The sequence below is a fragment of the Cyanistes caeruleus genome, chromosome 4 (assembly GCF_971803275.1).
Source record: "Cyanistes caeruleus chromosome 4, bCyaCae1.hap1.1, whole genome shotgun sequence".
Taxonomy (NCBI): Eukaryota; Metazoa; Chordata; class Aves; order Passeriformes; family Paridae; genus Cyanistes; species Cyanistes caeruleus.
In genome coordinates, this window is record NC_141704.1 from 62,062,787 (window position 1) to 62,076,895 (window position 14,109).

The window sequence follows — 14,109 nt, forward strand, 5'->3', positions numbered from 1 at the left end:
CTTAAGACATCCTAGGAAAATGTTGTGGATTATGTAGAGAAACAGTGGATGGCACTGTTCATTCGCTACTCTAATGTGGTATGAAATGTCAGTTTTAAAAAGGCTGTATTTTAAAATAATGAGGGAAAAAAAAAAAAAAAAAAGGTAATTGACTCCTCTAAATGCATACACACTGGCTTAAGACTATCACATCTGTGCTGGGAATGTTGTAACCAGATTGGGGATTTAGCACCGGTGCTTGAAGGGATGCAGGGGTTTTGAGCAAAAGGTGATGAAGTGACTGAATTACATTCTGAATTCCAGTGGTTCAGCTACATCAGTCTTATTTATTTGAAATGATACTTCTGCTTTGGGGGGCTCCTGCTATAATTGGACTTTTGCATTGATGTGACTCATCCGCAGACACTTGAGGACAATGCTGCCTTCGCTACAGCAGAATAACTGGCATGCTTGTCCCAGATGGCTTCCTGGGAGATGGCATTCAGACTAGGGAAAAGAGAGAACAATTTTTAAGGGCATTTGGAAGCCTTTTATGGATTAGAATCACAAAGCAGATGTTGCTGTGTAGTGTTCACAGCCATTTTCTGTGAAGGCTACACTTGTTTTAGCTAAACAGAGCTTCACAACTGATGGAAAATGGTGACTCTTTCCCCTCCTTGTCACCCACCCCACCACCTTATCTCCTGCAGTATATATGGTGTGGACTGGATTTCTGAAAAGAAATGAAACCTTTGATTTCTTTTCTCTTCTTATTTTTCCCCTGAAGGAATGCATAGGAAGGAGGCACTTGATATGTTCAGTTACAAGTGGTTTTTTTTTACCACAGGTATTTAGTGTCTTCTGAATAGAAATGGAGTAAGTCAAGTGTAGAGAACACCATGTGTCCACAGGAGCCTTCTGCTTTCATCCAAGACTGCTCCAAAGCTTAATGAACATGGATGAAATCCTGGAAGGTTAAACTGCTCAGGAAAGCAGTGACACAGTGATAACAAGGGCTCTGATTCTTGAACACTGCTAATTTATACAAGAGTGATTTCAGAGGGTCACTAAACAGGGAATACCAGCTCGACCTCTCCATTGGAAGTTCCCCTCAGAAAAACATGAGGGGCTGAGCAAACAGTGTGGAGCCCTAACTTAGCCTGCCAGGGATTTCAGTTTATATTCGTACGCCAGACATTGAATGAAGGCAAACAAGGGCTTTCATTCATGATTTCCAACTGATTTATTTGTGCAGTGGCTGTGATCTTAGCTCCCTCTTCTACCAGTGCAGCTGATTTGACAGGTCAGTGTCAGGTGAGCCAAGCTTCTTCCCAGTATCCACAATACAATTTAAGCTTTAATTATGCAGGGTATTCACAAAGGTTTGTATCCTTAGACTCCTTCTATTGCTCTTAGGCAATAGAGCTCTTCCAGTTAATGATACAGGGCTTAAATTAGGTTCCTGTTATCTCTGTAGTTAACAGAAGGAGCCTGGAAAGATAACTTTCCAAGGATGGCTTTCTTAATAATGCCCTTAGCTGTGTGTTGAAAGGAAATTTACTGCTTTGATTGTCTTTGCCTTAAGATATTTGTATTATATATTGTTCTCAACCTCCCAAATTATTTTATATTCCTATTTTTTCCAAATTGTACAATAAATAGAAGGATAACTTTTCTGATAGAATCTTTTATAAGATGCTTTTGGATAAGCTAAAAATTGCTGTTCTTCCTGGTGACTTTAAGTTGTAGCAGCTCACATATATCAAAAGAAACACAACAAAGAGAAGAAAAAAGGCAAACAGAGCTATTAAAAGTTACTATTATAGACAATTTTCTGTTTAATACAAGGAAAAAATATGTGTAGAAGGGAGACTTCCAGATAGATTGAGGATACATATTGTTTTTTCCAATGGCAAGTACTGTCCTGGGCTGATCTCTCATTTCACAGAGGTGTATTCAAAATTTTACAACTCTCAAAGCATTGCAACAGGAGAGAAAACACACACAGATCATTCATTAAAGACTCTGGGATTCAGGTAAAAATGCTGAGCTCCCTTTACAAGGCCCACAAAGATTATATCTCAGTGCATCACTCAAAAGTTGGGGTGCTGCCAGTGATGACAGCTGAAGAGAAAGCTTGTGATCTTCAGCAGAATCGGCACAGCTCATTGTTCAGGACCTGGATTTGGATGTTCTCAGAGGATCAGAAGCTCTGACACATCTGTGATGTCTGTGCCTGTGATGGCTGTGACTGCTGCAGGCCATAGCCACACCCCCATGCCACCTGTGGCACCAATATTGGTGCCCAGGTTGCACACAGGTACCACCTACTGATTTGCCTCTCTTTTTATTTGTTATTTATAATAACAATAATAATAATAACAATAACAATAATAATAATAATAATAATAAATATTAATATATAATAATATTTATTATTATTTTGTGGTTTTATTTTTATTTTGAATATATGCAAATGCCTGCCTAATCATGGAGGGATGGAGAACAATGACACAGCAGACACCACCAAATTGTCCCTTGTAATGGGGTGAGCTTAGAAGTATTTCTTCTTGTATTTGCATTCTAACCTCCATGTGGGGTTAGAGCCAAGACACAGGCATTTCCTTTCCCCTGACCCAGATGATGCTTTACTCTGATATGTCCCTGGAGGCATGCCCACTCCATATTTTCCCCTGTTTTTCGCTAGTATTCCATAAAACAGAACACCCTGTGCAACGCTCACTTTTCTGTCAACAGCTCTAAAGACAGGAGTATGCCCTGTCTTGCCCCAGATTCTTCTCAGCCTTCCATTTCTTCTTAAATGATGTGACCTTTTTGTGTTTCTTATGACCCCCAGCTCCTCTCTTCAGTTTTGTGAGAATTTGTGAGTGGTAATGGAAAAGTAATGTATTACATTGCTGCCTTATGCGAGGCAGACACCCTGGTTCAGGAGCAGCACGGTGGCCATGCCCAGGCCACTCGGTCCAATTCGCACACAACACCAATGTGATGGATGGCAGAAATGGCGTTTATTGCTGAAGAATTTGACACTTTATAACCTAGGTTTACAGTGTTACTCCCATCTGCTTTCATCACAGCTAGGTGCTATTGGCTAATTACAGGGCAATAACCTTATCCTATGGAGGAGGGTGGTGACTATCTTTCCATTACATCCCGGTATCTTCCAACCGCTGGGCCCTAGCTGCCCACATTTTCCCCTCCCCCTTATGCCTGACTAAATTTGCTAGAATATAAGGTGTATTATTCTTGAAAGTTCTAATGTTATTTTATGTATATATGTTTTTAAACATTTTATCTAACTTACCTATATTATGAAAAGTTTTAAAAGTAGATATCATAGACGAGTAAAATATAAGGTACACTATACTTAACTGAAAGGCTAAAAACTTATAAAATAGACACCACAGTTTTTCATTAAGAAACATAAGGCACATGCAGTGACCAAGTGCATTCTCAAAGCATCTGCTGTCCTACAAACAGTATGTTGACCTTCTCTAGTCAGCTCTTGACAAAAGACACAAGCCTATTTAAAACACACGGTCCAAAGATTAACACCAATAAGATCATTATGATTGGCCTGATCAGGGTGGACACTAGGGTGGTCAGCCACGGAGATTGGTCAAACCAAGACTGGAACCAGCTTTGCTGGCTTCTCTCTCCGCCTTCCGTTGAGATAGCCTGTCTCATAGCTCTGCCATGGTGTCTCTCACTACTCCGGTGTGGTCTGCATAGAAGCAGCACTCCTCTTTCAGGGCGATGCAGAGGCCTCTTTGCTGCATGAATAGAAGGTCGAGACCTCGCCTGTTCTGCAAAACAACCTCGGAGAGTGAGGAGACTGACTTTTCTGGAAAGGATATGGATTTCTCAATTCTCTGTAGATCTTCATCTACAGTCATCTGTAGCTGAGAGAGACTCTGACTCCGGGTTACCAGGGCGAAGACACCAGTGGCCGTACCGGTCGCTCCCAAGCCGAGCAGCATTGCTACTGACATTCCTGTCAGCAGCTCTCTTTTCTGAAGGTGGCCTGCTCGCTCCAGGTACTGGTTCACTTCTTCTCTGGAGTGGTACAGGACCCTGGGAACAATCACAACTTGCACACAAAAATCATTAGAAACACTGAAGTTATAAACTGATAGGCATAGGGTAATCATTGTCCCATCTGTGCCCATCAGCCACTGCAGGCTGGAGCCTTGCAATTTAGGATTTATTGGTGAGTGAACTCTCTGTCCCCCCTCTGTCACCCAGACCAGGAACACCAGCGCAGCTGAAGGGACCCAGCTGGCACATGCGGCTTTTATCTCTCCCCAGTCCATTAGAGGAGTATCCTCTCTCATTTCTTTTTTAATGTGGAGGGGGATATTCTTGTTTATCTTTGTTGTTTTCTCCTCTAAGGAGTCGGTCTCGGACTACTCGTCCTCGCTAGAGTCTCGGTCTGAGTTGAAACTTAACTGGCTCGCTACTTCCGGTTTTCCATGCCTCTTTGTTGGGCTCCGGCCCTGCCTACATCCCTTGTGGGCGGGCTGTTCCCTCCCTCCTGGTTCTTCCTGCCCTTCACTCTCCCCTCCACTCCACCCTCTGTTCTGCCCTCTGCTCCACCCTCTGCTCCTTTCCCCCTCTCAGCTCGCCCCCCCACTTCTCTCCTTCACATTCCTTTCCTGCTTTCTCTGTGCACCACTCCCACGCTTTATCTTTTTCGCTTCACATTCTCTTTCTTTCTCACTCACTTTTTCTTTCTCGTCCTCCCGACCATGTACACTTGTCAATGCCAGTGTTTGTTCCCTGTTCCCACCAAGGACATTTTCCCCTCACTCTTTGTCTTTTTGCTCAGCGCCATCTTGGGATACATAGGGCGGTGGTCCCCCCCGGGCTCTCCCCACAGCACCCCTGGCTTCCTCTGTTAACTGTCTCCAGAAAGTTTCTGCCTGCAGCTGTTTCTCTGTGAGCAGATCGGGATTTGGGAATTGAGGGGACGTATCACCCTCTTGTGGCCCCTTTGGCTCAGCCAAGCCACTCTCGTCTGGGGGCTGTAATGTCTGGGTGGCTACTCTGACCCCAGATTTCAGGGTGGCCAGTGAACAGTTTTTTGCCGCCCTCCAAGTTTCTTCGGCAAGGGCCTTGGTACATCTGTCCCACACCTTAGGGTGGATAATATTTACTGATTGGTCTATGACCCCAATATGCAAAAGCCTTGCAACAGCAAGAATAAAATTCTTAGGTTTACAATCTATTCCCCATTGTTTATGTAATTGAGATACGACCTTTACAAGCGCTTCCATCTCCTTGTGGGCCCAGGAATGTCTCTCCCACCAGGACTGGTCCAGCCGTCCTGACCACCGCTCCCATTTCCCAGGCGATCCCCACTCTCTGGATTTGGATCCTGCTTTTCAAATTTGAATCCCGGGTTTCGGCACCACTTGCTGCCTTATGCGAGGCAGACACCCTGGTTCAGGAGCAGCACGGTGGCCATGCCCAGGCCACTCAGTCCAATTCGCACACATCAATGTGATGGATGGCAGAAATGGCGTTTATTGCTGAAGAATTTGACACCTTGTAACATAGGTTCACAGTGTCACTCCCATCTGCTTCCATCACAGCTAGGTGCTATTGGCTAATTACGGGGGTCATTACCATAAACTATGGAGGAGGGGGGATGACTATCTTTCTGTTACATCCCGATATCTTCCAACGGCCGGGCCCTAGCTGCCCATATTACATTACTTTTTTTCTAGATTTTCTCTAGAAAAGCAAATCTGGCCTCTGCTACTACAGTGCTAATTTTGGACCAATGGTCTGTAATGGGTGGAATCTTGATATTTCCACATCTTTCCACCCCTAAGTTCTTTAACAGGTTGGACTGGTTAAGGTGAAAGATCCTGTTCCACATGACCTTCATTAATCCTCAAAACTTCTAGCAGGCTGCCTCTGTTTCCATCCAGAATGCTTTCTAAATTTGTTTTTGCATGACACTACGATATATCTAAGACTTTATGGTTGGCTCATTCTATGTAATGTTTTTTGGGTACTAAGTGTTCCTGCAGATGCCTTCCAAGATTGTCTCCAATGTGAGCCGTACTTCAGTCAAGAAATCAAACATGGGTTTTTTTTCTGCAAGCTAAGTTTGTCCTTCCTGTTCTTGAGGTCAAAAGATCTTTCAGAAAATCCTCAAAGTTATTTTTAATGAGGTCCAACACCATTCCTACTGAAAGACTGTCAAAGCAGAGAGCTGGCAAGATACAAAAAATGCAGATGACTCACCAACATGGAATGAACTCTGTCACAGGACACAGTACATGAAATTCAACATAAAACAGTGACTCCACTAATAAATATCCCCATCCCCAACTTCTGCTGAGCCACCATCTGGAGCTTTATCCACACCTTCAGCAAGCTTCCTGGTACCCAGAACTAGTATGTCAGAGTAGAGGATTAGGCTGTGTTTGTTAGGCCTGAAAGAAGAACTCTGTGACCGAGCCCCAGTGAGATGGGAATGTGCAGGAAGCGAGTTTGGTGCCTCACACAGTTTGGAAGTGTGCTTGTGACTTATTACTTAGAGGCAGAAAAACAACATTCCTCTCACTGCACGCTTCAAGCAGCTGGGCAAGACACAGTCCATGGCCAGCCCAGAGAAACACAAATGCTGATTGCTTGGCCAGCTGCTAACACATGGAAAGAATAATGGATCTACCTTCCCAGCTAGAAGCATGAGGAGTCTCTCCCTTTTGTGACAGTCAATTTCACAAGACTTGTAATAACTGTGTCTGAAGGCCCCTAGCACTCTCCAGTTTGACTGAAATTGATAAATGAACACCAAATTCAGGGGGAAAGGTGGACAGATGTGGATGAAAAAGCTGATAACATTATTCTTGTTTTCCTAGGAAAGCAGGGTGAAAGTTGTGCATGTTGGAGGGGAACATAATTTAAAATATAAGCTTGCCTGAACTCAGGATAGATCTCAAGGATCCCCAGTGACTCTTGTGTCTCTTAACAGGTTTGAACTCTTTGTGACTCTGTAATTACTGCCTGAAAGCAGGAATAGATTTCCTAGAAATATGTCAGTAGCTCTCCAGTTCTTCTTTCCTCTTTTCAAACCTAGGTAGTGTCTTTGCATTTCTGCATAGATTTAGGAGACAATTTTAGCTAGTTCTTTAAGAGCTAATATGAATACATAGCAATATTCTGTAATTCATTATTTCCTTATTTGCTATTGATATGCGTTGTTCAAGAAACCTGCTGATATTTGACTTTTATCAAAGATGGGTATAAAAGAGGCTTTAAGCATTTTATACCCTTAATGCAATCTGTTGGTAGCATACAATTTTGTTGAATAGAAAGACAATTTTTTCCTGGCCCCTCTCATTCTACAAATGCTTCAGCAATAAGAATTCTTATTACTCTTGGTAGTTTTGTTTGGGTTTTTTTATTTTTATATTGAATTTCACAGTGTGTTCTGGGCTTTCGTATTCTGGTTGTATCTATTGTGCTGGTATGCTTCACTGATGCACCTCCAGCTATCCTCAAGTTATTTTCTATTTAGACTCATTTCCTGTGAGACTACAGTTCCTTGAGAAAGTATAAATCTATATTTTTTCTCCCTCTTCTCCTGCTTTCCTTTTGTAAATGTCATAACTTTGTCACTCCATCATCATTCCTGCCTAAGCTGTATTTCACCATTTCAAGTAGTCTCTCTGTGTTAACCAGGATAAAATATAGAAATACCTTCCCTTCACTGGACTTTGTGGCATCAACAGGATGTCACTGCTACATTCTAATGATCTTCTGGACAACCCCTGTTCTGCTGTAATCATTACTCAGCCAATTACAAACAGCTCTTTTACTGTTAGGGAGAAGAAAAAAAAATCTCCATATCTCCTAGATCTTGAAATCTAAATACTATTATCCCTGTGGCTAATATGTAGTAGCCATCCCACCACCATAGCACTGACATTATCATAGGTTTTTATCCACAGAACTCTAAAAAAATCTTAATTTACTGACCTGTGAGATTCCAGGATCTACTAAGAACCATAAAGACCTTCAGGTCATGCTCTTTATACCACATTTCTTATATTCATGTGCTGACAACCATCATACTTGATCTGTTCTGTCTGATTTTGTCTCCTCTATGACCCTGTAATGCATAACCCAAGTCCAAGTAATTTTCCTTACTCCTCAGCTAAGTGTCTGTGGTTAATCCCTTCTTTTCTGGCAGCTCCTTTCTTGAGTCTGGTCAAAGGCTTGCCTCTTAGGTTATAAAGCTGATAGACAAAGAGAGCTCTTATGTGAACAAGACCCTGACAGGGGAGATGGATTTTAGATGACAGCCCACAACTGTCACTCACTTCCCAAACACAGCCAGACTTTTCCTCAAGCTTGAACTTCAGCAGAGAGAAAGGGTAGAAAGGAAATTTGTCTTCATCGCCTGTCTTTTAATTACCTTTTCATTTTTCTCAGGGATATACATGGCAAGGCCTGTGTTTATAGGCAGATGCATCATAGAACAGCTGGTGATGTTTTGGCCACATCTCCCACTCAGTCAGGGCAGCAGATATCTCAGAAGACTAGGGGCCTTCAGCACATGAGTGTATCTGAGATCCTCATGAGGGAGTTCCCCATCACTGTCATCTTTTGATCCCTTTTTTGGAGGCTTAGAGTTAATCTGCTGTCTGCTGCTCAGATCAAAGCAAAACTCCTTTCATTAGCATATTTTTTAGAGTAAGAGTTAAAATCTTAAGATTATCTTCAGATTTAGGGAATACTATAAAACACATTAAATAAATCTATAAAATGAGACTACTGAATATTTCTGCATCTTGCATATATGGAAATATATGCTCCAAAATTTAACAAAAATAATTGTTCTTTTACTTTTATGGTTATTATTTACTTTTCATGGGTTATAGTAAATCCATAATAGATGTAAAATAGATACAAGTGGGACACATTGCAAACACACTAATTTCTTTCTGTCTTTAAAAATTACTAAATATTTAATTGTTATTTATTTTAATGGCTCAGTGATGAAGCTTGTGGTATTTCAGCAAAGCTATATAGTCCATATCTCTGCACTTTCTTATAGGGCTCAAGAAGAAAAAGTATTATGAATGTTCCTCCAGAGGGAAAAAGCATGAAAATTAGTTACTTGGGATACCAAAAGACAGAATATGTCAAAATATATATATATTTTTTTCCTTTTAAATTCAATGAAAATACTTCCATTAACTTCTTTCATATTAGCTTAGCCATCTCATGCTGAGGAGGTATTAAAGGATCAAGGTGGCTGCTTAGCTGGTGGCAAACTTGGGTTCATTAGAAACTAAGCCTATGATTTGGGGGTCTAGCATCTCCATTAGCAAAGGAAATAATTCAGAACAGCATCAGTCATCCTTTAATTATTTTTTTTCTGTAAAGAAAATGTTTTCACAACACAGGCCTTAAAATCAACATGCATTCTAACTTGCTGAACCTATCATTTTGTTTTGCATCTAAGTTTCTTCCATGCTATATCTTGCTTCTCATTACAACAGGTCTTTCTCATTATTGCTGAATCAAATGTTTGAAACTACAAATTAAGTAACTTGCCTTCATGCACAATCTTTCAACTTTGTAATCAAACAGCTTGAAGACCAGACTAACAAAAATGCCCAAAGTACAACAGTTGATGAAGTAATTAAAAGGCTGTAGGACAGAGAGATACAACAGGAAGCAACTATTAAAGACAGTAGAACCAGAAGCAACTGAAGAGTTAATCTTTGTGATTTCATTGTTCTTTTATTACATGGGAGATGTTGCATTTCTCAGATTTTGGCAATGCACAAAACATCACCATGTACATGCAATTCCTGATGTTCTTGGATCGTGTGAGCTCAGCTGGGTCCAGTTCCCTGGAAAACTCATAAGGTTTGGTAAGATCTGTGTCGGAGAAACCCTGGAATCAATTCAGGCTGGAGAAGGGCAGAAGGAGCAGCCCTGGAAGAAGGACCTGGGAGTACTATGGGTGAGAGCAGGACATGCCCCAACTCAGAATGCCCCTGTGCTGGGCAGCACCCAGAGCCCCAGGGCGGCAGGGGAGGGGGATTCTGCCCCTCTGCCCGGCTCTGCTGAGCCCCCCCTGCAGGGCTGCATCCAGCCCTGGGCCCAGCACAGGAAGGACAGGGAGCTGCTGCAGCCAGGCCACAGCAGGGACACCAAGGGCATCAGAGGGATGGAGCAGCTCTGCTGGGAGGAAAGGCTGAGGGAACAATTGGGATTGTTCAGCCTGGGGAAGAGAAGGCTTTGGGGTGACCTCATTGTAGCCTTGCAGTGCCTGCGGAGATGGAAACAATCTTCAAGGGCCTGGAGTGACAGGACAAGGGGGAATGGCTTCACACTGACAGAGAGCAGGATTAGACTGGATATGAGGAAGAAATTGCTCCCTGTGAGGGTGCTGAGGCCCTGGCACAGGTTGTCCAGAGCAGCTGTGGCTTCCCCATCCCTGGAAGTGTTCCAGGCCAGGTTGGATGGCACTTGGAATACTGTGATCTAGTGGAAGGTGCCAGAGGGGTTGGAATGAGCAGATCTTTAAAGGTCCTTTCAACCCAAATCATTCTGTGATTCTAAGACTGCCCAGAAAGTCCTCCTGCTGCTGTTTATGACCATTCAAATGGGACATGCTTCCCTGCATAGTCTTGTTCTGCCCTGCTTGTGCTGACTGAAATAAGCCTGGAATGAGCAAGGATGAGAGCTCTGTGTGAATAAAGTGGTTAAATGGGTTTCCTTGTCAGAACTGAAGTGACAGACTACCTTATGTCTCTGGTAATTGCCTGGGCACATGTGTTTTCTGGTGGAATGCAGTCTGAAACTGATTCTCCATCACTTGTAGTCTTTAAGGATCTCTGCTACTTTTGTAAAACAGAGGGGGTTTGCACTACATTGTCTGGGTAGAATTCCAACCAGGAGTTTTCAAATTCTTCCTGCTTTGACTTCCCTGACACTTCCAACAAGAGGTTCATCAATTCCTGTCCTGGCAGCAGCACAGCTGCTTTTCGTCCTGGCTCCGTAGCTGAGCAGGTGAGCCAAGGCCATTTTCCACCATAGTGGCATGTTTGACACTACTGCCCTGATCCACATCTTCATTTGGAGCAGCCAGGCAGCTGCTGCATGGCTGGGCAGAGCTTCTTTTCCTCAGAGGTGACACAGGTCACTCCAACAGTGATAGCATGGTGAGATAGTGGTAAATATAAAAGTGTACCTGTTTTTGATTTGTTATTGCCACAGAAGTGGGCAAAAGCTGTCCCCAGCATGGGAGTGGGTAAGCTTTGTTTATTTGTATAACATTATTCTACAGTAGTATTACGGGAGTGGGCAGAATGCACCCTCTGAGGGGTAATTATCTTGGTATGCCTGAATAACCCAGAAATGAAGACATAACATCATCAGGTACCCTTTGCAGGGTTACGCTGTTGGTTCTTCCTGGTTTTTTAGGGAGGGTATCCAGGCTCTGCTCTGTGGGGTCCAGCAATGGCACCAGAGGAATGGGCAGAGACTGATCCCAGGAAGTTCCACCTGAACACAAGGAAGAAATTACAGACTTCCCTGAGAGGGTGTGAAGTCTCCCTCACTGTAGATATTCCAGACTCCTCTGGACACAATCCTGTGTCATGTGCTCTGGGATGGTCCTGCTGGATCAAGAGGTTTGGGGCAGATGAGCCACTGTGCTCTCTCCCAGCCTGAGCCATTCTGGGATTCTGTGTGAGTGCCAAGGGTGTGAGGCATGTTGAGTGAATGAGGATGTCAAACTCAGCTCCTTTCCAAAAAACACCTTAGCATCTCTGTCTTCACTGACATGGCTTTTCTAGGAACTGTGCAAGTAGGTGCAGACCCTACATTTGCACCCTTGGACGTGCCTAATTTTTAATGCCGTTCAAAATCAGAAAGATGGTAACTGCAGCTGTATTAAGGACCCTGGGATAACATCACCATTTCTATGTGTGACTTCACTCTGGTTAAGGTTTCCAGTACCTCTTCCCTGTAAGGTTGCCATCAATCCCTTTCTTCTAAATAAACAGACACTTTGCCTTTTGTGAACACGGAACAATGACCTAGTCACGCAATTTAATATCAATTAATTTTGCATGCAATTGCAGCAGAGTTTTATCAGGTTTTTTCCTCCATGTGAAAGTTGTCACCAGCATTACTATTGTGGCTGATTCTCTCCAGCTTTGATTGATTAGTGCAGCCAGATTTCCTTATCACTACTATTAAGCATTTGATCTGATGGTAAACACTTGTTCAACTAAACATAAAATGTGCTTGCTTGTCCCGAAGCTTTACATTTATAGGAAGGAATGATAATTTGCTAATTATTCTCAAATTTTAGCACTCCTTATGCTGTTCAGTTATTTAATGATTTTTTTTCTTTTAATCTGTGTAATTAAGTAAAATATGATGGCAAGAATAATCAATGCAGGAACACTTGAGAAGTCAGGACAGAGCTGTGCAGGATAGTTATAAAAAAAAAAAATACAACCAAATCAGGAGTTCCAAAGCAGCTCAAGGAAACAAAAAAAGTTTGGAGAAAACCCTTAGCAGCAGGAAGGGCTGCAACTACAACTTTTCAGGGAAACAGGAATTGGGAACATTAGAAGAAAACCAGGGATAGGTAGCACTAAGAGGGGCACAATGGGAAACTACTACCATCAAGACGGATGCTCCTCTTAGGTACAGAAAGGCATAGAAAAGAAAGGCACAATGGAGGAAGATGAGAAAGTTCCTTGTCAAAACAGATTATCTCAAATGGATCCCTAAATCTGCTTTGAAGGAATCATGCTTCCCCACCTCCCTGCAGTTCTGTGTGGTTCTGGGGTATGAATCCATTCTGCAGCATTTCTTGTCCAGGAGTTAATTGTGGCTTGTGAGGATCAGGGACAGCAGCAAATTCTAAAAATTACACTTTTCCTCAAGTTTGCTAAATGAATTAATGTGATTTCTTCTGGCACTTGCTGCTTTCCAGGTGAAGTTTTATCTTAGTCTGCCACTTGGTGCATTTGCTTAAAATACTGGTCTCAGAAATATAATCAAATTTTGCTCTCTGACTCCTCCTGGGCAGATTTGAAGTTGTATACAATACAACTCTATTTAAATAGCTCACTATCAATGCAAGGAAGGGAGATAATTTTCAGTGTAATTTAAAATTGAGCCATAGGATAAAACACCAAGATACTTATTATACAAACCAGAATGTTTAGAAGGAAAGAAAAGGCTGCTGTAGGACTTAATTTCTCATCTAACATGTGTTGGATGATCATGGCATACCAGTGGATGACAGTCCATTTAATCTACTGTTAGTTCATTGAAGTTAGGGTTACCAGATGGAGGGTTATCTGGATTTTGTGGCAATATTGGAAGTTTAAAAAAAATAAAAGTTAACAAACAAACCTTTCCTGAGAGATCTAGAACTTTTCTATTTCAAGTGAAGGCTATTAGTGAAATTAGGAAGAGATCAATGATATGATTTTTATGAGACTGTCTGTATTCTTGGCTCCTGATCCAGCTGACCAGGCCAAGAGGGAGGCTGAAACATGTGGGATGTGACTTAAGATCCACAGGTAGTTGCTGTGGCAGTTGTCACCACTAACAGATTGCAAAAAGTAAATGACTGATTGCTCTGCCTTGGGCAGATCCTCATCCTCAGCATTTTAAAACTCTTACTCACAATCATGGAATTATATTATATCTTATAGTCGACAGCTTATAGTAGTTATGTTCAGCAACTTTTTCTACTCTGTGTAAAAAGCCAGAAGACAGTAACCAGTCCTTTAAGGAAAGACATTAATGCCCTGTTTTACAGGCAGTACATACAGTGAGAACTCTGTGGTGTAGCCTGGGTTTAATTTAAAATACTGCTTTGGGATGTTTAAGCTGTTAAGCAATGTTGTTACAAGAGAATGTTGAAATGCTATTGCCTATAATGCAATTGATGGTTTTATCAGGGTATCCAGAATCCCAATAAGAATCCCAATAATAAGGCAAGTTTTGCTGTTGTTATAGGTACAGATGTGTTGTCCACCCACATAACAAGGACGTGGTCTTTATTGATTGACAGTTGTTAAGGAGTGTATAGAAGAAGAGTAT